Source organism: Eufriesea mexicana, unplaced genomic scaffold (genome assembly GCF_001483705.2).
Source record: "Eufriesea mexicana isolate 0111107269 unplaced genomic scaffold, ASM148370v2 scaffold2119, whole genome shotgun sequence".
Taxonomy (NCBI): domain Eukaryota; kingdom Metazoa; phylum Arthropoda; class Insecta; order Hymenoptera; family Apidae; genus Eufriesea; species Eufriesea mexicana.
This window is the reverse complement of record NW_016910196.1, coordinates 517,630-543,662: the sequence shown is the minus strand read 5'-3', so window position 1 is coordinate 543,662 and position 26,033 is coordinate 517,630. Positions and strand designations below refer to the sequence as shown.

At 41.3% G+C, this 26,033-nt stretch overlaps 1 protein-coding gene across 1 annotated transcript in view; it reads right to left on the bottom strand.

Moving 5' to 3' along the window:
• Gdap2 (ganglioside induced differentiation associated protein 2) overlaps positions 1-25,787 on the bottom strand; it is an 81,517-nt gene extending 55,730 nt beyond the window's left edge. The window contains exon 1 of the mRNA XM_017903140.1: positions 25,472-25,787. The gene's annotated coding sequence lies outside the window, so the exon portion shown is untranslated. The remainder of the gene's footprint in view (positions 1-25,471) is intronic.
• Between the last annotated feature and the right edge of the window lie 246 nt (positions 25,788-26,033).

Below are 26,033 nucleotides of genomic sequence, written 5' to 3'. Positions count from 1 at the left end.
CATTTTAACCCAGCCCCCTTACAATGGTCTTTTCAGAGAGTGCTACGTTTTACAGTGTAATATCTTTAGGGATGTCGGTAGGTACATGACCGGCAGATCTTAAGATCCTTTCGTATTTTTGGAAATAAATATAGGATTGGAATGAGTACGGAAAGAATGTCAAGAGTGTTTGAGCTTAGAACGAAAGTGACCGCATGCAAGAGGATCGAATGGATGTTTATGAGAGAGCCAAATGCGATAAACGAGTTTATGAATGCGTCATGTGTTTGAAGGACCTAGCCCGGACTCGGATCTGGACCTGGACCTGTTGTTGCATACTATCTGACAACTATCCATATTTCAGGGTTTCAAATAGTTAATTCGCAATAAAAATTACCAAAAACTGCCCTTGACTATCACGACGAAGTAGGAAAGACGAGATATCTCGTCATCCGTCCGCAATGTGTTAAATCGATCCACCCAAAGACAAACCTACATAAATATGACTCGAACTCAGGTAATTTGAATTTAGATGAATTTCTCTAGATATTCGTCATATTTAGCACGCATAAGTTCCGAATTTAAGATGCGAAGGATAAACATCGTGAAATATCGATGCTTTAGACTTTTACGACACTGTGTGCCCAGCGAGTTAGCAGACATATATGCACATTTTTCAATTTCATTCTATTAACTTGTCACCGATCTATTGTACTTTTTACTGTTCAATTTGTGCACAACGTTTCGTTCCATTAATCTCCTTCCAGACTAGCCTGCATCGCGAAGAACGTTGAATATCTTTCCTTTCCCGACACTCCATAAACTCCTACATACCACAATTAAGTGTCCGATGATTTATGAACAGTGATACACACGCATTCCCAGCGTTAAGGAATAATTCCTAAAAATACAAACTGACAATTTCCTCAGGAATGTGAAATCTTATTCGATCTTCGCAAATGTATATGGTAATCTTCCACTGGCCTCAACGAAATCGTCGAAGATATGAGACAGGCCAGCAGGAGAAGATAAACGACACTTTGTCGAGTATCGTTTTGCATAGCGGGAATATCTCCGAAAATCTTCCTTTCCTCCTCGAGAATTATTCCATGGAAATTCCAGGCATTTCGCACGTCGTTTCTTTGCAAAAATCTCACTCACGTGCGAACAAGAGGCGACGGATAAATAAACTCCGGGTCGCAACGCCATTTTCACACAGAGGCGACGGTGCGTCCATCTAGCGAGCACAGCGAAAGGCAACGTCAGCGAGAAACCTTTCTTAATCGCGAGGAAAAAGCGCGACAACGATGACCGAGTGTCGACCTCACTGGCGAATGTGTAATTTTTTAGACGACGATGCTTGACGTGATGTAATGGTCAGATATCCGTGCACGGATCATTCAACATGATGTGAACGCGACGTTATGTCACCGGAGGAACACCCAGTCGCACGAATTCCTCGCGCACACGCCTGGGAACGCAAGATCGAGCGGAAATGCCGCTAGACGACGCCTTTCCTCTTGCTAATTTGCCATGCTACTCGACCAACCACCATTTGCCATTCTCATCAGCAATGATTGCGTTCATTGTCGTAGCAATTATTACACCGGGTGCCCGTTTCATTTAATAAATCGTGCACCTTGAATTTGTCGAAACGTTGAAAAACCGAATGGAAGTCGCGTTTATAGCTTTTATGGGAGTCCTTCATCATGGTTGAAGTAGATTGTTGTATCCTCAGTGTCGTGTAGCGACTGGAAAAAGCGAAGAGAAAAGGAAAGGGTGCTCATCGAGTAAGGCTACCTAGCAGGCTCTGTCTTAGACAGGGATATTATTGAAACGCCTGGAAATTTTATATAAGGTGTCTTAGAAACGATAGTGTAACTAGGAAAGGGGTGATTCTACATATAGAAACGAATAAAAAAAAAAAATTTTTTGATTCGAAGCTTTCTTCTCGAAATAATCGACTTTGAATATTCACCCTGTGCACATGCACTTAGTTTATATGGATAAATCGTTAATATTTAAGTATCGGTGGCACAAACAAGGAGGGGGTGATTCTGCATGGAAGAACAAATCGAAAATAAAGAATAAAATTTTTTCATTTGAGGCTTTGTTTTCGAGATAATCGACTTTGAATATCCACCGAGTACACTGGTGTACTGATGGCCCATCCGCCATAGCTAAAATTAAGTGTACACGTACCCGATTTTTGAATACTGAAAGTTGATTTTCTCGAAAACGAAGCGTCGAATCAAAAAATTTTCTTCTTCTTTCTGGGACACCCTGTATATATGAAGCGGGGGGTTTGCTTGCGAGAATCCTCGAACTTCCTAAATTTGGAATTCATCTAACGACGAGAGTGAGAATAATGTCGCTACACTTTTAATAAGGATCTGGATCCTTTTGTTCGAAATAATTGAATATTAAATATTTGATTATTTTTAAATACAAAATTGGCGAAATATTTCGGAAATATCATCGATTTGTGTTTACGTAAACCTTTATCGAGATCACATTTCGAAAATGGCAGAAGCAGTGGCATATCGAATTTAGCAATTTTTATTCCAGCAGTGGTTTATGCAATATCGAGAAATACAGGCGACTCGTTTTAACAACGATGTCGATTATGGAAATTTGTAGTGGAAAATATAGGTTTCCATCAAAAAATTTAAGGAGACTTCCGCTGGGTTTGTCAGGCTTATCGTGGGATCAAATAAATATCCCCATACGTCCCCCTTGACGTTCCACAAAATTTATCTGGAATATTTTCCTCCACTACCAATATTTTTCGAAATATTTACACGTTGCCAGATAAAAGGAACGTATCGTGTATTACTTTATTACTCACGCCGTTAAAATGAATGTTTTGTTATCTCGTGACACGTTCTAATATATCCAAATAATATGTACAAAGATAGGAACAATACTATTTAACACCAGAATTATTAAACGAGCGAAAGTAATTAGTTTCAGGTATTTTGAGTTTTCAATTGTCGAAAACGAGCAATTTATTCAGCAAAAATTCGCTTCTACCAACTTTCATCCACGTATGTATATATCTATAATCGCGTCACGCATTGACCATCATTAATTATATACACTTTAATTAAAAACACATTACCAACAGCAAATATGTCCTATGACACGTCAATTTCTTTACATCATCGCAACGATGGTGCATCAATGACTCTGCCAATTTCAACGATATTACCCCTGATTCAGCTTAATTGCTTTAACAGTGACCACCATGGCGCCACTGGGGAATTGTCTACAGATCACCAGCGACCGCCATGACAGTCGACGCGATAGCAGTAACGCTGATCCACGCGCAAACGATCCGACCCACGATTCGCCGCGTGGATCTATGCAGGCTCGAACAGCAACGACTCGTGATCGTGATCGACGACGACGGCGCAGTTTAATCAACGCGTGATTCATTCTTCTTTGCGTGGCCGTCGCGAAAACGCCGTTATTAAAACGCATTTCTAGGTCTGCTCTGTTTGAACCGACTTTAGGTCACACACGGATGATTCACGTGGTTCGTCAATAAACGTAATGGCTTCTATTTCCTCGCTGCGCAGAAATGTAATTTCTCATATGCAAAAAGAGAGGAACACGTGCTGGAAACGCGTGGTATGCGCCGAGATGAGTAACAATGTGTAAACGTGGAAGAAATATGTGTGCACGCATTATTTCGTCGACGTGGAATACAAAACGTCTGCGAGACGAGTCGATGTAAGTCGCAAGAGGAAAGAGGAATATTCGCAGTTACTTCCTCGTGTCGTGGACGTGTGAAATTTGCATTGAAATGGAAGGTGAGAGCTTTGTAAAAGAACGCGAAAATCTACCTCGAAAGGAACGATCTGTAGCTTGATCTTGGCTGTTATTAACAGGGTATTTCTAATGGCGCCATTTTCGCGAGTATTTTGCTGCAGGAAATTAAATAACGCCTTGAAATTTTATTTATAATTTGAAAAAATCGATTAAATATTTCTGCAATACGTAATATAGAAAAGGAATATTTTTTCCTCTCCATATTTTATTTTTCGATATTTTACGTATCGTTACCGTTAGTTCACACCGACCGAGGCGACACCTACACAAATGGCGGCTGAAAGACCTCACAAGTGCGGAGGATTAAAGCCCCCAGAAGCAGCTTATTCTTCCCATTACTACCGGTCAAAAAATACTTTTAATTATACCTTGTTCAACATGACCAGTCACCTGTTTATACATCGGTTGTGAATATTCATGTTCTATCTCCTTGATGCCTTTTATTCTACAGTATAAAAGTAAAGCTATTTTATATTCCAAAGAAAATTGAACAAAATTGGAAAAAGCGACATGTCAATCAAATTCTCCGCAAATTTCCTAACACTCGCGAAATGCTGAGATAAAGTAGCAAAATTATCGCTCATCATGCCTAGTTACATCAACTGCACATCATGCAATGCAAAGCGAATGATGAATTACCATTTGCCATTAGCATCAAAGGTATTTGCCTAGTTTTTGTCACAGCTGGCAGCCGACTCCTCGACTTTCTATTCACAATGTACACACGGAGGAACGTCACGATAGCAGGAATTTAGCGCAGGAGTTAATTCACACCGATCGAACCTCCTAACGCGAGCCATTTCCGCTCGAACCTTAAAGCTTACAATCAGTCGAGACGATCATTTCGTTTAGAGAAACGTCCAATCACAGATGCATTATTTCGAGCAAGTTCACTCGCACTGGAAGGGAACACCGTGGAACATCTCGTGAGACACGTTGTGTTCTCCTACAGGGAACGGTGTTCCATTGTGACGTCACAGTTCACTGTACTGCTAATCTAATAAGATTCCTAATAAAAAGATTTCTACGTTTTCTCCGGCTGATTCGGGGCAAGATAGACACGAGTTCTCCGAGTTCAACCTTCTCACGGTTGCTGGGTCTTTCCCGAGCAATGCTGCGCAACAATGTGCAGCGTGGAAGAATTATTGTTCCACGATTGCTGTCGGCTGTTGTTTGGACCCTAGGAAACGCATATTCTTTCGTAACAGTTCTCCCAATCGATCGTCTCGGAGGAAAAGTACTATAAGTCTGTTTTTCATACGATAGCTTATTTTATTTTCATATTTACCGAGAAAAGAGAGTGTTTCAACGTGATAATTGGAAAGAGGAATAGCTTGGTATGGAAATATTGTTTTAGTTGTTGTTTGGACCTGGAGAACGCGTATTTCTGCATGACTTCAGAAGAGAAATATGCGTATCTCTGGTAGGATTTTAATTTTGGTATTTAGTGGAAAAAGGGGTGCTTTAATATTATAATTGGATAGTGTCGAAGATATAGGTGTCTTGAAAATAGTTAATCTTGAATATTTTTTAATATCGGTATTTTTTAAATATTTCACAGATTAGCAGGGATATATATGTAATTTTAGAATTAAATACAGGGAATATTGACAGTGTATTACGTGGCACAAAAATAGGATTACTCGTGTTTTCCACCTGAGGTCTTCCATTGTATATATGAGTCCACAAAGCGTGCAGCTGTAAGTGTCGCGCTGTAACGATCGCGTAACTAAAATTGTCGATGGAACCTATATATACCGTGTATCTCGCGAGCAGAGAGGTTCGTAACTTGAAATTTTTCCAAAAACGTGGGTGATGCAATTGGAACAGTTGCTGGAATATTCTCCTTTCCCGAGGCACAAAGTGACGTTTTGAGCCGCTGACGTAACGCTACGTTACTGTTCAAAAGTTCGGATATAAAAGAAAATTGAATCTTCCTGTATAAAAGGTAAATATTCGAACCTCCATATATACCAAATTTTTCGCTATTCCTAATTACCCAACGATGCATGGAATATCGAAGTAAAACAATTGTACGTTTTATTATTATTATTATTGCTATTATTTCTCCCCCTTCCCGGGGTTCTCCAGCAGCTGGACGGGACACTGCCAGGTCCAGCTTGGCTTCTAAATTATGTTGTTAAGGAAATTTCTGGTGATGCTGCATGTCTGTATTATTATTATTATTTATCGTTTCAAAAATATCGTCGACCTTATGGTAGAAAGTCTTCGAATTACTAGTTTCCTGTAACGAAGAAATCGCCGAGTGCAAAGGGTTAATGTCGTTTCATAGATACTCGTCAATAAAAATCGAAAGATTTTTAACCCCCATTGCCTTCGAGAGGCGCCTCTTAGTCGCCATATAATCAGATTCTAAAGATGGACGTTAATTAATATATAATAATTTACAATTACCCCACGATGCGTGGAATATCGAAGTGAAATAATTTTACGTTTTACTATTATTATTATTATTATTGTTTACCGTTTTAAAAATATCGTCGACTTTATGGCAGAAAGTCTTCGAATTACTATTTCTCAGTAACGAAAAGATTGCCAAGTGCAAAGGGTTAATATTCCAAAATTTCTAACCGTCGTTGTAATTTCTTTCACGATATATTTGGTAACTATAAATATTTTTTAACAACTTTCGCGTTTCTTAAATAACGATATATCAGATCATGATAATTCCTCGCAAAAATAGATCTCAACCTATTTCTCTTAAATCCAAACGTTCAACGCTCGTCTGTTACAGCACCTTACTCTCGTTTCACGGTATAATGTTAAAAAAGCATCGGGATCCAAAGACTCGCGAAGCATGGTCTCAGGGATGAGGCAGGTTACACGGCGCAGTTTGCGTGAAAAATTCATACCCAGAGTCGCTCGAGTTTCGAACAATTTTTCATTCCAGGAACGAACGGGTTACACGGCGCCGGCCACCTGAAAAATTCAAGCGACGAGCTTCTCGCTGAGCCGCGCGGATCTATATGAAAAGCGCGAAACTAGCGTCGAGACCGACGCGAAACGAAGCGAGGACATCCGACCGGACGATCTGGAGGATTTACAAATTTGTCTGATAATGGGATAATTTTTAGCCCGGCCAGTGATAGCCCACGATAATTCTTCAAAATGGCAGTCGCCTTATCCGCGTTAACTTTATTGCCTCTCCTCTACAATTGATTTCCGAGCTTCTAATTTAAAATTTCTCGGCTTCGTCGAAGAGCGACGAGGATATTCCGATAAAAAGAATCGAGGGTAAGGCGACTGGAAATCGGCAGAACTCGAATAAATTATGGCCTCGGCGAAGTGGGCGAGCACGCGTGAACGCGACGAAGTAGCGGAAACTTTCTCGAAAATTTCCGAAGGAAGATCGCTTTTAAACGCTCCTCGAGTTCTCCGTGCTTGAGTGATTCCGCTCCGAGAAGGAGTTTTAACTTCCGAATTAATCTCTCGCCGGTAGAATTTCGAGGCGCGCGTTATCGTAAATCGTTCGTCGGTTGGTTGGAGAAGGTGAAACGGCGGCGGGAGAAGACGAGGAGGTCGAAACGCGATCGAATGAAAGAAACGAAGGCTGAATGGAGAAGAAATGGAAGAAGCGTGGAGGGTAGAAGCGCGGTCGACGGAAAGCAACGAGGTATAATGGCGGCGGGCAGCGAAGGTAGACTCGAGGCAGGATCGAAGAAAAATGGGGAAAAATGTAAGAGGAATGGAGAATAGAAAGGCTGTCGAAGGGAAGAAACGAGGCGAAATGGAGGATAGAAACGGAACGTTTGAATGGAATGAAATTCGCGGAAGATGGGTCCTGGGATACGTGACGTGGCTGATTTTCCTGTCACCCGTCCTCCATCTTGTCCGTGGGTCGCTCTTCTACCATCTCTTGTTCTGCTATCCCGCGCGTTCTGCTCGTTTCACCTTTTATTCGAGTCCCGAAGCGACGCGTGTCCCGAATGTCGTGCTACGGGGATCACCGGCTGAGACGAATTCATCCTGATCGATACGAGACCGTCCGTGAAAACACTGAATACTTTACGTGGAAACGTAGGCAGAAAGCTGACGCCCACGTGAGCGAGCGAGTCCGCGGTGACGCGAAGAGGATCGAATGGAAATTATGAGATCCGACCAGGATGGATTTTTCTTTCGCGGTATTGTGCACCGGGGATGGAATTTAATGGTTCGATTAAGATGAAAAATAGGGGAGCACGTTGGCGGTGTTTGGCGAAGGGGAGTCGTCGAAATGGAGCTTAAAAGGAGGAGCATGGTTGAAAAGAGACGACGTATGAATAGGGCAGACTTCAAACGATGGTAAACGTCCCAACTTCGATTTATCCCACTTATCCCATTTATTATTCCATTTGGATGGGCCACCGTCTTACAATTGGCCTAACCGAGCAGGCGCAGCCTGGCGTCCATTTCGGAGAACGGAATTCGCCGAGCTAAATTTCCTGTTCGCCATATTTCTATAAATACCAGAAGACCGTATCGACACGAGCAGCCTTATACCCAACCTCGCAACAGACAGGCTAACCGAAAAGAAACAAACAGTTCTGAATCAGCGATACATCACTGGCGTTAGACACACGAAGTCCCGTGTTTTCGTTGGAATCATTGCGGAATCCCGAAACCCGTCGCCCCGATGACTGATTCCCAGTGCAAATATTTTGGAAGTGAATTCCTTCGCATCGAGATCACCGATAAGATAAAAAGCCATCTCCATAGGAACTATAATCGTGCGACAAACATCAGCGAAATCCAAGGAGAACGAAAAAATAGAGCATCGACGTTACCAAACTTTGCATCTCCAACTCGTAAATCGATTGGAAAATAAGCAAACAAGCCAATTCGGCAGTAACGTAGAAATTAACCCGAATTTAAAGGCGAGCCAAGTAACGAGTCATTGATGAACCCTGGCTTTCACTGGTTTTGGAAACGTTTCCAGCTCGTGCAGTACGGAACCCTCTCTCGCTTCAGCTGGTCTACGGCTAGTCTGCTGATAATTAAAAAATTCAATTTGTCCGTGTCAACACCGTGCCTCGAAATTCAACCTGCGACCGAAAACCAAGGGAAAACGAGGGGCAGTGGCGGCGGCAGATTTTTCCCGCGTGCTCGTCCCCTCGGTGGCAGGTGCTCGAGAGGGTTGGAGCACCGCTTTCGAGGATCCTCTCGAGCGACGGGGAAAAACGTCGTCGAAAACGGCAGGTCCGCTAATTGGAGAACAATCCGCGAGAAACCCTCGCCTGCTACGCCCTCTCGTTCGTTGGAATTTCGACCTCCGATGTGATTTGCAAATGGCCGCTGGATTAGGGGTCAGGCCAAGCAGAATTTTGCACGATTCTTTTCTCTCTTTGAAGTTTTTACCCAAGGGTTTTTGCATTTTTGTCTTCTGCTTCATTGCGAATCCAAGGTAATACTCGTTCGAAATGGCAAGTCTTTGGAATTAGGCTGAGCAGATTCTTTTCTTAGTTTAATTTTCTGATCGGGGAATTTTTATATTCCGAGTATTTACGAATGGGGGATAATGTAATGGGTGAAAGTGGAGGATTGCGAGGGTATATTTTGAAACGGGAGCGTTTAAAAAGGAGTATCGCGTAAAATCGTGTGATCTTTGGACTTTTGGGAATTGATAGAAATGTTTTAGGGAGGATTTTTATTCCTCGCTGTTAAATTTTTTGGAATTGCGAGAACGCTTTGGCACGTTTTGCCAATATAGTATATTAAAGTTAATAATGTCTAATAATAGAATCTCCTTGATTTTTCTTTCCATTACCATTAAAAGAAGCAGTCATTTTTAACGTAAACAGAATTTATAAGCGATGGTTAAATCGAAGAATGCATGAAATTCGGATAAGGAGAATCCCCATACGTAATTCCTAAATAATTTTATTTTTTCTCTCATAAACAGTAACGAAGAAATATTTTTTAAGCTACTAATGAACTTTGCAAACCTGGAATAAGACAATCACTATTTTTTAACGCGGACAATGGCAAAATTGAAAATTGCATGAAATTTGGGGAAGGAAAATCTCTATACCAAATTTTTAAATAATTTTATTTTTTTTTCTCGCAAAAGGTAACGAAAAGATATTTTTTAAGCTACTAACGTGCTTTGCAGACCTGGAATAAGACAATCGCGGACAACTTTCTTGCTCTACACACCTAACTTCGGTTTTTGTCTATTTACTCCTTCAGAAGAGCACCCTTAGGAGCAGTAATGAGTTCCACAAGAGGGTGCAAAGATAAGAACCATCTGAAAAAGCCCTGTTTCGAGGATCCTTTTCGAGTTTCGCCGGTAAACCCCGAGAACACCTGCGATATTGCGAAATACTTGAATTCGAAGTTCGATGTATTTTTTTCTGGGAAAAGTCTCGTCCGAGACAGACGTTGCACGCGAACGTTCCCCGTGCCTTTAATATTTAACGACCCCGTGATAGCGTACGTCTATCAAAAAACGCGAAACGAGCACGAGATATAGCTGCTTTTACAACGAACACGAGATACGTATTTGAAAAATGAAATAAAAAGAAAAAGGCGGAGAAAAAATATGAGAAATTGGGTAACAGTGGCCATTTTATGGCCTCGCGATGCTGTAATCGTTTTAGCTGTGACCTTTCGAAACGAGAATCAGGCGAATGAAAGGTATGTTAATAACAGTTGCTATGCAATGACTACTGAACATGTAGCAATTACCGCAATGACATGATAAAAATGCAATAAAAATGTAAAGAAAGAAGATAAAAACACGGTCGCGTTGCTTTATTTCTACGATTCGATGGAACAAAGGCTGCGGGCATTACGGATAAGAAATAAAAGGTTTATGCAAATTGCTGCATCTTTCTTATCTTTTTTTTTCAAATACCGGTGACCCTCTTCGTTTTCCGTATGCATGAAAAATGCTCGCAGGAGGAATCCTATTTCAAGACGTGGCTCGTAAAACTTAACTATCCCGTCACTCATGAAATGCTTATCCCATAAATAATTCCCGCTTTTCCTCCGGCTGCAAACAAACGCTTTCTGTAATGCATCAATGTCGCGCGAATTTTAGAAAACAATCGAATCTCGTTTCCTACGACGCCGTCCCTCTGCTAAATCGGATCGCGATAAATTTTACTTAAATCGGCTGTTGCATCGATCGAAATGTCACGAACTTTTGCAGAGTCTCCTGGGTTTTCGAATGGATTCGTTGGAAATCATGCAGCCAAATTATAGCTGCGAGCATAATCGAGTTGCGAGTGGACATTGCGAAAAATTGCAGTACGAGTGGTTTCGAAGATCTAAAATTCACTGATCTTAAAACAGAAGTAGAACAAAGAACAAAGGAACCTAGTGGCACCATGACGAAGGATCGTAACGTTACAATGATCCACTGACTTAGGTTAGCAGTGTTTCTGATGGAAGATTACAGCATTACGACCATTTTTACGACCTGGTAATAATTCCGCTGGAGATCTAAAATTCATGGTCATCCTGGAGATCTTACAGCAGCTCTGACGGAAGATTACAGCGCCACGAGGACCTCGGTATCTCGGATATAAATCCCTAACGAATGATCACAGCACAGCTACTGGTAACAGATCACGGTACAATGACCTAACCTAACATGTGCAGTACAAGAATCTCTTCAGTTGCATCGGTAACTGTTTTTAACATCGGTAATTCGCATTCCATTCTTCTGTTCAAATGCATGCATTTAAATACCAGTTGACCATGTTCGAAATGCTCCAAGATTCCTGATTCTCATCGACCTCGTTTAGCGTTAGGATTCTACGTCTCCAAAATATGGTTGTTATTATAGAAGCACTCTGCTGATAATTCTCCCCTTTCATCAGCCTAATTAGAATCCCTCAGAGTGCATTTCCGTATCCAAACACATCTGTTTTATCAATTACTAACGTTCTCCAATTCTCGTCGAGCTGTCTGCGTGTCACGATTTTACATCCCCAAAATATGGTTACTAAAATCACTCTGCTGATAATTCGCCCCTTTCATCAGCCTAATTAGAATCCCTCAGTGTGCATTTCTGTATCCAAACGTATATGTTTTATCAATTACTCCCGTTCTCTAATTTTCATCGAGTTGTTTTGGTGTCATGATTTTACATTGCCAAAATACAGTTACTAAAATCACTCTACCTATTTATTCTTCTTCGTACTTTTATAATCCTAATCAGAACCCATCAGTGTCCATTTCCATATCCAAACGTGTCTATTTTATCAATTACTCGCATTCTCTAATTTTCATCCACCTGTTTTGGTGTCACGATTTTACATTGCAGAAAATATAGTTATTATAAAATCACTCTGCTGATAATTCTCCCCTTCATCATCGTAATTACAATCCCTCAGTGTCCATTTCCGTATCCAAACATATTTGTTTTATCAATTACTCCCGTTCTCCAGTTTCCATCGAGTTGTTTTAGTGTCACGATTTTACATTTCCAAAATATAATTATTCTTATAAAACCACGCTGGAGATTATTCTTCTCCCCAATTTTATAGTTTTAATCAGAATCCCTCAGTATCCATTTCCGTATCCAAACGTATCTATTTTACCAATTACTCGCGTTGTCCAATTCTCATCGAGCTGTATTTGTATCACGATTTTACATCCCCAAAATTTGGTTAATAAAATCACCAATAATTATAATAAAATCTAGTGATAATTCTCCTCTCTTTCATAATCCTAATTAGAATCCCTCAGTGTGCATTTCCGTATCCAAACGTATATGTTTTATCAATTATTCGCGTTCTCCAACTCTCATCGACCTGTTTTGGTGTCACGATTTTACATCCCCAAAATTTGGTTATTAAAATCACCGATAATTATAATAAAATCTACTGATAATTCTCCCCTCTTTCATAATCCTAATTAGAATCCCTCTGTGTCTATTTCCGTATCCAAACCCATCTGTTTTATCAATTACTCGCGTTCTCCAACTCTCATCGACCTGTTTTGGTGTCACGATTCCGCGTCTCGCGAAATACGGTTACAAAAGGAGTCGGCTAATAAGAACAGATCCATCATTCCTCCTCCAAAGCAAGAATACAAAGGAACCGGTTTCCGTTCCAAATTCCCGTGCATATTTTCCTGAAAACCGAATCCACCATTACAATAATCCCTCCCTAGCTCTCTCTCCTCGGCATCGCTGCGTCACAATGCTCATCGATAATCCCTCACGTCCATTCCCACATCCGAGCGCATCCATTGAAATATCAATTAGCCATGCTGGAAATCCCCGGAGGTTCTCGACTCTCGTCGAGCTCTTTTCCCGTCGCGATTCCGCGTCGATTCGAGGATTCTTAATGGACTCGAGGGGATACTCGGAGCGAGGCCATTGATTAATGCGAGAAATAATGCTCGACCTAAATCGTCCATAAGAGATGGCCGCCGTCTCGAAGGCGGCCGAAGAACCGACGCGATCCAACGCGTTATGCCAAATGATCGCGCGAGGGAAGCGCGAGTTGGCACGGCAGGGTCGAGCGGTCGGCTCGCGTGCAAGCGTAACGTCGGATCGTTGACCCGACATTTCCCAAGGAATGTTATCAAACCGGTATCGATTGCATGCGGGAAAAGCCCGCAATATCGGATCGGCTAGGTTCAGTTCGCGGTCGTTCCACGGCTTCGAAAGCTTCTTAACTCGTCTGATCGCCTCGCGTGCTAACGGAGCGATGCTTTCGCGAGTGTCACGGCTCCGCTTCGCGACTTTCCATCGGGTATTTCGTTCCAGCAGATTTTCCGGATTTTCCATCTCTTGCGAGGTAAACGCGATGTATCGGTTCCTCCGCGCACACATCCTCGTCGATCTGACGCGTACGTGTGTATATACGTAGCTATGGAGCTATCGAAGCGTGTTTCATCTCGGCTCTGATAACCGTGCGATATCGGTTATCAGAGAGGTACGAAGGGAGCTTCGAATTTCTGATTAATGCAACGAGAGCGTGCTGGCTTACTTGAAAATTCTATTCTACGCCTGCAACGATTATAAAGTATGAAATTACCGAACTTCCTTTTATATCCGAAGAGAAAGCCTTGGATCTCTGATTAACGTAATGTTGCGTATTAGCCTTTAGAAATCGGTTCAACACCTGCAACAATTACACAGTACAAAACCAACGTTCTTTTTATCTTCTCATACTTTGCTTGTCTTTTACTATCCTTTAATTTCCTTCGATAAATCTATCAGAATCGGTGATTCTATTGGTCAAATGATCAGACGTGGTTGACTACTATGGTTAGCTATATACATACATATATACGAATCTTATAAGAAACAGGAGAAAAAGAAATATGTACACCAAACATTGCGCGATGAAATAAGTAGATACAGAATATAATCACAACCCTAATTTCGCTGAATATGTTTGTGTGAGAGGAATCTTTATTTGGATGGCGTCACCCTGCATTGAGATCTATCTTTGCTTCGAGGTATCATCCAGTTCATCAATTCTCGAAGCTGGATGGAGTGACTCAATGAGTTGTCATAGAACTTACAAAAACCTTGCCGAAGGGTTCGACGGGACACACTTTTTGACGGTCCACCGTGTGCACTACGCGTCATAAAAGACCTCGAGCCTTCGTATATCTTATACCACCGAGAAATATAAAATATAATCAGAATCAAAAGTTCCTCTTCATTTATTAACCTTTGTGTGAGAGGAGTCTTTATTTGGATGGCGTCACCCTGCATCGGGATCTACGTTTGCCTCCAGGAACCATCAAGCTTATCAATTTTCGAAGCAGGACTGAGTGACGCAATGGGTCGTCATAGGGACTATAAGAACTTGGCTGAAGGGTTCGAGGGGCACTCTTTCGACAATCCACCGTCTGCATCACGCATCTCAGAAGACTATAGCCTCTCCGCATTTGTACCGCAAGAAAATAAAATATAATCAAAATTAAAAGTTCAATCTCTACAAATCCGATCTTTACCACATTTATTAACCTTTCCAAATCTTTACCACATTTGTATACACGTTCCCAGGAAAAGCAATAGCTCAAGGACCCGCCATTTTGACGGATGCAGTAGTTCCACTCGCAACGAAACCCGTTAAACTCTCCTCGATTATATAAACCCTGGCAAATTCGATATTCCGCAGAAATCTGCACGAATGTGGAACGAAAAATTCCGCGATAATTTCGTCGTTTAATTTCCCGCCTTCGAGCCAGCTCTTCCACGTCAGCCCAGCGATCTTTGTCCACTTGCCGACGCCATTACCCGTAACTCGTTCACCCTCGCGCGCGTCCTCGTTTTGTCACTCGCCTTTGTCATCGAGAGTGCAATAATCCGCTCATAATCCTCTCCGTCGAACTGACCCTATTATCCGACCATCGAAACCGATCGAATCGCTCGTCGCCCGTAAAATATCTCTCCAACTCCGAAATTCCCTCGCGATTTCGCACTCCAAGCCGATCACACCGGGAAGCATGGACTCCCTGTCGGCGACAGTGTCGATTCTCGCACCGCGAGGAGAGTTGTCCCGCGGAAAGCGGCCGTTCGAACAATAGTCGATAGTCGTTGCGTGTAATAACGGGCCTGGAGAGGAAAGGAGAGGAAATGAGAGGAAAGGAGAGGAAAAGGGAGAAAGAGAGAGGCAAGCATGACCTGAATTACGAAATCGTGGCCGAGCAACGGGGAATCGAACGCGGAGCGGACTCCTCGCGGCGCTTCCGTGCGTTCGTCGCATTCGATACGCGCTTAAATAACTAATGGACGGAGAAGGGTGGAAATCGGTACACGCTTCCGTCGGGAATCCGACGCGGCGGATATCCGAGAGCGACACGCGAAGCGTTGCCGATGGAAACGCGATCGAAGGGGTCGAAACGCGACATGCGAATCCGCGAACAAAGACGCTCGACAGTTCGCAGGAGGTTCGATGCGGATGCCGGATCGGCTGCTCGAATGACTGGATCGTTTAGCCAGGCACTCGATAGCCTTAGAAGATGTAACGCAATACGAGAATCGGATACGCTGCAAATGCGGGTGTCGGAATCGGTTTTTCCAAGTTTACACAGCGACCAATCGAAAGCTGTTGTCCCCGCGATGGTCGTCTGCCGGGTTTTTCTGGCTTTGCAAATGATGTTACCCGGAGCTGAAGTTGCGATACACGCTGGGCGTGTACCTCGGTTATTGGAAATGTATTTAAGCCTGTTTGGTCCTGTGTCGGTTTCGAGTCGATATTCCGTTTCATTGGATTCCTTCTGGGCTTGACGTATGGGACGTGTGTTGGACTTTTGTGTCTGAATTCAGTTTGGCTGCTGGTAGGCGCATTATTGGGTGGCAAAATATGGATACGTAATTTAATTTCCAATAGAGTCACGGTTCTTGACTACGAGTTAATCAGAATTGCTAAATGCCATCACGAGAACTACCCCGTTAATAAAAATTAGTTTTGTTCTTCATTAAGCAAATGAGAATACTGACATTTATTTGACAAGTTAACAAGTGCCTAGCTTGTCTTGCTTGCCATTTCGTTCAGGCCCAGACTCGACGGGCGAGTGGGCCACCGGCCCATAAAACTCGGAGATACTGTACCAATTGTTAGAACAGGGATTCCCAAACCTTAGGTTCAAAGATGGCGAAGAATTTAACACTAAAAGTTAGCACTTTTTGGTAATAGTTTGGGTCAGTCCCTGAGGACCGGCTGGGTCCGAACGGAAAGTCTAGCGTCGGTCCCTGGGGACTGGCGTAGCACTTAACGTGTTCAATGTCACGCCGGTTTTACGTGCCGTTCCGTTCACGCCACAGTTAGCCGTCATGTGGGCCCTTCTGGGCCATACGGACTGAAAGGAAAATCTAGGGCCGGTTCCTGGGGACGTGACGTCTAACAACGTGACGTTTAATGCGTTAAAATCCTATCACCATTTTCGTATAATTAAAATTAAAGCCTCTTAGATTACATTTGACAATTTACCAATCTTCGTGCTTGGAATAGTGTCTGAATACCCAATTCGTATTAATATTCGGGAACTTAAATCGACGTGGCACAGATACGAGTCCTAATAGTATTGAAGCAAGTGTACGACAAAAATACCGACGCACAGGATATTTCTCGAAAAGAGGAGAAATTCTGCTACAGAAGCGGCATATATCACGGTCCAAGGATCCTCCAGTGGCAAATCTCTACAAACGTTTCGAAGTGCTAATTACACCGAGCTGTAGGTAAGAACCGAGTTCCAAGTATCATCTAATCCGACCTGAAATCCTTAAGCTCGCTTCGATTCGTCGAATAGGATATCGACACCGGTCGCACGAGCACTGTTGCAGGAATAACGCGAGGTGACACGAGGAAATTCGTTAATTAATGTTACGTCGAAGCACGAAGATCGGTGCGCTCGGAGGGGACTGATAAAGATGGTGGACGTTAAGGCGCCAAGCGCTATTGCCCGAAAATGCATGACCCAAATTATCAACGCGTGACCTCTGTATCGCGATAGATCTGCTTTCATGGTTAACCAGTAGCATCTTGAGAACGAACCATGGACGTTTAGTTTGCACGCTGTTTGGCTCGTTTAAGGCCGCCGGGGTCCTTAATTATCGCGGCGCGGAAACGCGCCTATCTAATCGGGCCGATCGGGTCGCCTCTTTGGGAAACGAGATATCCCTGGCAGCCAAGGAAACCTGCTTCCTTTTGAATTTACACTACGTGTTCTATTATCACCGGTGATCGTGAATGGGGAAAAATAGCTACGATAAAATCTAAATATTTTTTGAAAATTAATATTTTTTCACTGGAGAAGTTTGTTTTCGAAAATATCGATGAGAAATAGTTGATAGTTTATCTTCTACGTATGGTCTCGATGGATTTCGTTGCAGACTTAATATCTTTACTCCGATCTATTATGCTTTGCGTTTGTCATATCTAAGAACACGCAATGAAGCGTGTATATAATAAATTTTATTACTTCGAATATGGCTGACAACGTTCCCTACTTTCTGTCGCATTAAGTTTCTATGAATATCTAGCGTATGCCATTGTTTAATCTCATCAAACACTGGAACGATCTATTCTCTTATTTGCGTAACACGTGTAACTTCTTCAGAACCCATTTAATCTAATTTCGCGAGTAACGTATTACCAGGCTTTTAGTACTACAAACATCGACTTGTATTGCGTACTTATATATAGAACGCGTTTTTAATATTTATGAAAACGGTATAATAAATACGATTGCCAGTAAAGATAAGGATGAGAAACCAGTCGTTCCCACCGATTCCCTAATTCCAGTATTAACACGTTGAGACCCGCACTGATATTGCTATCTTTTCCCATGTTGTGACAAAAATTCAACGTTATTCAGATGCAAGACAGCCAGAAATTTGACTAAAAAGGTCGTCAAGTTTTGTAATACATGCAAAGCAACCCATATTTTGGTTTAGAGTGTTTCTTAATGATAAATATCATTAAAATTACTACATTTATTTTTTAACTTTGATACTGACGGTCCCACGGATCGAAGCTGTCCAAACGAAAAGTCCACTATAGGTCCCACGAACCGACGCTGTCTAAACGAAAAATCCACTATCGGTCCCACGGACCGACGCTGTCCAAACGAAAAGTCCACTGTCAGTTCCTAGGGACCGACGCTGTCCAAACGAAAAGTCCACTGTCAGTCCCCAAGGACCGACGCTATCCAAACGAAAATTCCACTGTCAGTCCCCAGGGACCGACACTGACAAACGAAAAGTCCAGTGTCGGTCCCGCGAACTGACGCAGTCCAAACGGAAAGTCTAAGTCCCACGGACCGACGCAGTCCAAACGGAAAGTCTAAGTCCCACGGACCGACGCTGTCCAAACGAAAAGTCCACTGTCAGTCCCCAGGGACCGATGCTGTCTAAATGAAAAGTCCACTGTCAGTTCCTAGGGACCGACGCTGTCCAAACGAAAAGTCCACTCTCGGTCCCCAGGGCCCGATGCCGGGCCCAACGTGTTAAAGTCGATCTTTCCAAAAACAGACACTCGAATAAATAGATTTTATCCTACGTTTTCGATTAATTCTCTCATCTATAAACTGTCCTATGAAACGTCAAACGTTATGTCATCGAACAGAGGACACCCGGTATATCGTAAGATTGAAGCTTACAGCGTATAAAGTTCGGATGTGTCGTAGTTGACAGATTTCATAGCAGGCACATAAACGAAACTTTGGACGAATAAGTGACATTTCTGCGGCTTCGGGAGACTAGCGAATTTACAAAATGGAGAAGTTTCTAATTAGACATTCCGGAACACGGTTGTGTATCGAGCAGAGGTTAGGGTCAATCTGTTTAGAATTCTTTAACGCAGAATCATGGAGCTTCCGTTTGGACAGACACGATTGCACGAGACAGGGACTTAATTTATTCGGGAACTGTGAGGAAATTAGAGACCTCGTCTGTGACGAAGCTAAATATAACGACGTGCAGAAAGAAGCTTCGTTCACATCGAATTACCATGAACTTGCAGTCGGAACTTCTATTATAGAACGAAAAGGTAAGTTCTACGGACACGTGCTTTGTATACTTATTACGCTGACTCCTCGCGTTATTACACCATATTATGAATATATTATGAATATCACAGAAGCCACCACTCGTTTCTTCCTATAGATACCCCACGAGTAACTTCTTCCAGACGAAGTCAAGAATAATTCCAATTTCAATGAAATATTTTTAAAATCCAGCAAATCGAGTTGGTTCTAGTTCTGTACTCTTTCAGGCCAAGAGTACGTGGAGGTATACGAGTAACCAAAAAGGCTCGCCATTTATTTTAATTATCGGAATATTTTCAGATACACGATAATTCGTTAAAAACCATTTACCAAAAATTATATACATATTTAAATTATATAATCAATTATATACACCGAGAAGTCTCTCTCGTCATAAATTATTCCGGCAAATTTACCAAATTTTTAACTCACAAGGAGAGTGCAAGTCTTTCGGGTTGTTGATTTAATTGAAATTTTACAGGTTTGTAGATTTAGTCACCCAGTTCAAGAAAATATATTATTATAAGGGCAACTACTCATAGTTTTCGAGATATTTATGATTAGAGATTTATTATTGCTTTAATTACAGATTTATTTCGAATATTTATAGCCTAATGACGATATCCGAAAATTCTCACGATGGTGGCAATTTTCGTTAGGTTACAATGCTACTTGATCAATAACTATTTGGAAGAAATCTCTAGTTAAGAATAATAAATCTTTAATCATAAATATGTCAAAAACTATCGAGTAGTTGCCCTTACAATATTTTCTTGAACTGAATGACTTAATTCACAAACCTGCAAAGTTTCAACTAAATCTAAGACCCGAAGGACTTGCACTCTTCTTGTCAGTTTCACGACCAACTTACATCTTCGAAACGATTTCGATAATAAATTATAAGGCCTCTAAATTCATCTCGTGCAAACTATCGACACGAGTTTATCAAATTTTCATCTCATCCTCACGACCTGTTTGCTACTTTCAAGTAATTCAAATAATAAATCCAATTTAATATTAAACGTAGACTGCAAATATACACGCAAAAAGATCCATCTAGTTGTCGAGATAAATTTATCAAATCTTCATCTCATTGTCAGCCTGGACCAAAAACATTCTCATTTCCCCTACCAGGATTCCCGACTCCTTTCATGGAGCTTTCAAGCATATCGTTCTCTGCTGAATGGCTGCAACGACAGAAATAGCTAGGATAGCGCGGCAGAATCCGGTTTTGTGACTTTTTTACCTCCGTTTTGCGACCAAAGACCAAGGTTCGAAACGACGTCGGAATAATTTACGTTAACATCCTAAATTTGACCGGAGCCGTGGCACCGTGTGTAATTGAACGGTTCGACCCCCGTCCCGTCGTGTCCCGATTATCGTTCATTGTGTCCCGATTGATTCTCGGGAATATCGGGCCTCGCGATACGTCCACGCTTTTTAACCTTCTTCGATCCCATTATCGGTCGATAAATGACAGACGAGATTCAACGATCGGATTATCAACCGTTGACGTCGCAGATCGGACGATGCAAAAAGGATGGAAAAAGGAGAATCGAGTTCGTAATGTCGTTTCATAGATACTCGCCCATCGAAAGATTTTTAACACTTTGCACTCGAGAGGCGCCTCTTGGTCGAAATTTAATTCGATTCTAAAGATGGATGCTAATTAATATATTAAATTTACAATTACCCAACGATGCGTGGAATATCGAAGTAAAATATTCCTATGTTTTATTATTATTATTATTTACCGTTTCAAAAATATCGTCGACCTTATGGCAGAAAGTGTTCGAATCACTATTTTCTTTTGACGAAAAAATCGCCGAGTGCAGAGGGTTAATGTCGTTTCATAGATACTCGCCCATCGAAAAATTTTTAACCCTTTGCACTCGTCGTCATTTAATCCGATTCTAAAGAAGGATGTTAATTAATATATCAAATTTACAATTACCCAAGATTGCGTGGAATATCGAAGTAAAATAATTCTACGTTTTATTATTATTATTATTATTATTATTTCAAAAATATCGTCGATCTTATGGCAGAAAGTCTTCGAATTACTAGTTTCATGTAACGAAGAAATCGCCAAGTGCAAAGGGTTAATGTCGTTTCATAGATACTCGCCCATCGAAAGATTTTTAACCCTTTGCACTCGAGAGCCGCCTCTTGGTCGCCATTTAATCAGATTCTAAAGATGGATGCTAATTAATATATCAAATTTACAATTACCCAAGGATGCGTGGAATATCGAAGGAAAATAATTCTACGTTTTATTATTATTATTATTATTATTTACCGTTTCAAAAATATCGTCGAGCTTATGGCAGAAAATGTTCGAATCACTATTTTCTTTTAACGAAAAAATCGCCGAGTGCAGAGGGTTAATGTCGTTTCATAGATACTCGTCCATCGAAAGATTTTTAACGTCGTCGATGATAAAAGCTACACGGATTGCGTAACGCGGAAACGTTAAACGGGAAAGCTTGTGCCTTGTTCGTGTCGTGATTTCCTTCTGTAATGAGTGAATAATAACGAGCCACGGGTATCCTTCGCGATTGTGGAAAAATATAAAAATACACCGGAACGGATTGTCCTTTAAAATAGGATTTTAGCGACGTTTAATTAAGTTAGCATTTAATTAACCTCTGCACTTTGGAATCTTTCTTTATCACATCATTTTCGCACACTTCCTACTAGTGGCATAGTCTGAAATGAAAAATTCCGCTTCAGAGGAGAAAAAAATACGCGTGAACCGCGGCTGTTTATACGGTAACCTTATTCGCTGGCATTTTCGGAATGGGAGAGCTTTCGAAACGACAAGTTGCGCTTTTGAAAAGAAGAAATTACGTGGACCGTGTTTACTTATACCGTAACCTTATTCGCTATCGTATCTTTATCATGGAAAACAAAATTAAATAATAACTTGCGGATTATCAGCGCGTGTATACGTAATGACGCTAGTGAAGCGTAAAGTGTTACACTTGTATCTATATTTTCGAGTGCACAAGTGTATTTTGTTCTTGAGTATTCAACTGCGTTGTACTTTAAATTGCTTTCGATCATTTGTCAAATTCGCGATACAAACTCTGTTGGAATACCTATATAAATATTTAGGTACGCTTAAATTTGGGTACGTAAGTATTCGGTTTACATATCTGCCAAATGATTAGGTGAATAACGTTGAGGATTTTCGCGATGAAATATTTTTGTAAAAATTGTTGTAACCAGAAATTAACGAATTTTAAGAAAATAATCACGATGGCCTATTATATAGGATTTTGCGACCACCATGGGGTTCGGGACCCGCAGGTTGGGAATCCGGGTTCTGGGTTATCGTCTGATCGAATCGTGTATACGTGAAAGATGGAACGCGTGATGGAAAATCGAGGGAAAAAATGTAAAACAAACTTGTTTTTGACATGCTAGTATTTTCTCGTTCTCGTTATTTATGCATACTGTGAAAATGTCGGAAATGATAATAACTGTTCTTGCGAAAACAAAGGGGAATTACGGAATATTGTTACAGAATAAGAAATTATTAAAATGGATTAAATAATTACCGGATTTTTGTTCAATTTTTAAATACACTGTGTCTAAAAAGTATCGAGTATCTTTTCTGATGGAAATGAAAAATTACGAATTTTTATCCAATGTTACGGACTTTTAGAGTATGACAATTGTTTTTCTAAAAGGAATAAAAAATAAATGAAATGAAATATTTTAAATTTTGTATGGAATCATGTCGGTTCTGATGATTAAAATTGCACGATTGGAGCTAATTGATCGTGGAATTATTTTTTGGAATTTGTCGATCGACCGGTATATCTGGTCTGTATTAATCACACTGCTTCCATAAGCCTTTGCGTGTATTACAGACCATTACCACCACAGTGTCGCCTTTGTTCGATTCATAGGGCGTACAATGGTGAATACACTCTTTGCCAGGATCCATTGTAAGACTTTCTGAAAACCTTAATACAGAATGTAGTCCGTCGAACTTTTGAAATGGAACAAGGGAGACCTCGAAGTTTACCTAGGCAAATGTGCAACTAATTGACCCGCTTAGCGTTACTTCTACCATTCCATTCTTCCGCCATTATCTCGTGGGATGATCTCGAATCTGATCTTTTCGAAATCATTTCCAAGTTGCAAGAGGTCAAATTAAAAATTTTTTATTTCCATGCATTAAATAAAAATAGCTCGATTTCGACGTGTTAAATAAAAATTGCTCGACTTCAAAGCGTTAAATAAATTATTTCGCAATTTCGACGTGTTAAGTCAAAAACTTTTAATTTCGCGTGTTAAATTAAAAATTTATAATTTCCACCTAAAAGGTTGGCGATTTCCTTGTTTGTGCTTGATAAATTAAACACTATTTAATTTTGATGTATGATATAGAAAATTTTTAATTTCGGTGCGTGAAATAACAAATTTTCCAATTTTAACCTTTTTCAATCGAAAGTTTGTGAATTTGAGAAATTTTCGGAATATTTTACGATAGCGTGGGTTAAATTCGGAGTAATGATAGCGTAACGCGAACTTCGAACTTTCCGAAAAGTAAAAAAATTTACCAAATACTTGACCTAATAAACAGGTCGAACGAATTTCAGGAGCGAATAATTTTCAAGGAAGACGAGTAGAAATGTTCGAGTAAATGTATTCCGGAGGCAGCTTCAATTTTGACGAATAAGATTTACGGAAACATTTGTCCGAAATAAGTATTCGACGCACGGAGACCTGTTTATTCGGAGCAGATACGGGCCTGTATAGCTTGTACGAGCTTCATGGCGGAAACCGTCGAAATTTCGATGATAACGCTCCGACTAACGCTGTAGAGGCTCTATGGATGTGTTATGGAGATCTACGGCTGCATAGCAGGAAGTTTCAGTTCAGTGGAAATCAATGGGTATCGACACGTTTTCAACGAAACGACGTCCTAGTCTACCGAATATTCTCCGCGTAATTCAATCTCCATCAAACTGTACGAAAATTCGTAAACATCGAGAACATAACCTCTCCCTTCAACAGAATCGAACTAATTTTCCAATTCCTTTAAAATTATTCGAAACTAAAATTATAAATTCTATCGAATATCGAATTATACTTATCCCGGATATTTCTTACGATAAATTTAATATAATTTTTATACATTACGTAATATACATTCAAATATAACGTATAATTGGTAATAGAAATCGAAATATCATACTACGTAATAATTCGAACGACGTTTTTTCAAATTCCATTATTCGATCTATCTTAACCTAGTTTCTTTGGGCGGAATCAGCTGGCACCTATCAGTAAACCTCATTCCACATTCGGCGCCTGATAGTTCGCAATAAACGCGTTTACGTTTAGGGATAGGGAAGGAGCACGTTGTAAACAGGCATCGATGCACAGCTGAGAGGGGAACGAGCCGATTGGCGCGAAGACGACGAATACGAGACGGAGAATACACGACAGGAATTATCGACGCGCGCGACTCGAGTATACCGCTATACCAACTGTACGATCAAGGTCGCGAACGAGGGTCTTCCGTTATGTACGTTTAGGAAGTCGATGTGAATGCTTAAAGTCACCGTTATTCTGTTTATCGATAGCCACTAATTTCAAGAATCGCTCGTTTATCTCGAGTGCAGATCAATCGATAAGAAAGAGCTCGGCGATACGCTCGAGGACGTAAAGATACTCAATTCATCGAACGTTTCAAAGCATCGAGGTTGCTCTCGTCTCGCCTTCCATAGTTTATGCAATCGTTTTTAAAGAATGGAAATGAGAGGGATTCGCGTATCAGAAGTCCTTCGGGAAAGGGCAGTATCGATAACGATTCGCGTCTCGAACAGCGTGCCTCTGATAATCGAGTTTCTGTCAGTCTGCTGTCAAATATTCGTCAGTCACTTAGAGACGTAACTGTCACACAATCTCGGGGTGGTTCGCGAATTTTTCGTCGAATAAACGCGAGAGCGAACGAATTGGTCGAAATTGTGAAACACGGGAGGCATCGATGATTATTCGAAAGAAATGCGAATACGTAAATTAATCGAGACGCGTAGGATTACGTTTCCGAATGTGTCACGGACAGGTACAAGAATTTTTCATTGAAATTCCGTGAACGTGACGGGGACACGAGAGAAAGCGAGATGGAGGAACCGCGTGCTTAGTCGCGCCGACGCATCGTTTACAGCTCACTCACCTGCGAATCGTCCGCCTATCAGCGCTACTAAAGTTGGACTAAAATGCAACTTCAGGTGCTCGACAGGTTTCCCGTGAGTCGATGTCTCTTGTATGCGAGTCTGTCGATGCTGGTCTTTGTCCCTCTCGTCTATCGTCGAACGTTCACTGTTTCCTCTTCTTAGAAACGTCACCTCCGTTTTCTCGTTGTCGAGCTGGTCTCGTGAGCGCAGCTCCGAGCGAAAACCCGCCAAGACGTACGAGTATTTCGTCGCATTCGTGCACGAACAGTAACTGGCGGCCTTGTCATCGAAGCGATCAGTACGGTACCTGAGCGCGCGTGCACTCCAGCGAGCCGACTCGCATTTCGACCAATGAGAGCGTAGTACAACCGACGCCACGCGTGCGTGCGCTGTATACACTGTGGCGGCAATTTTTGAACGCCTCGTTTATTGAACGCTCGAGTTTATTGCGTGCTGTAACAATTTTATGTTACATTTAACAATTACGTCAGTTTATCTTCGAACTTCGTTCTTCTCCTATTAACTATAATTATAATATATGAACATGAATCGTCGTTTTGC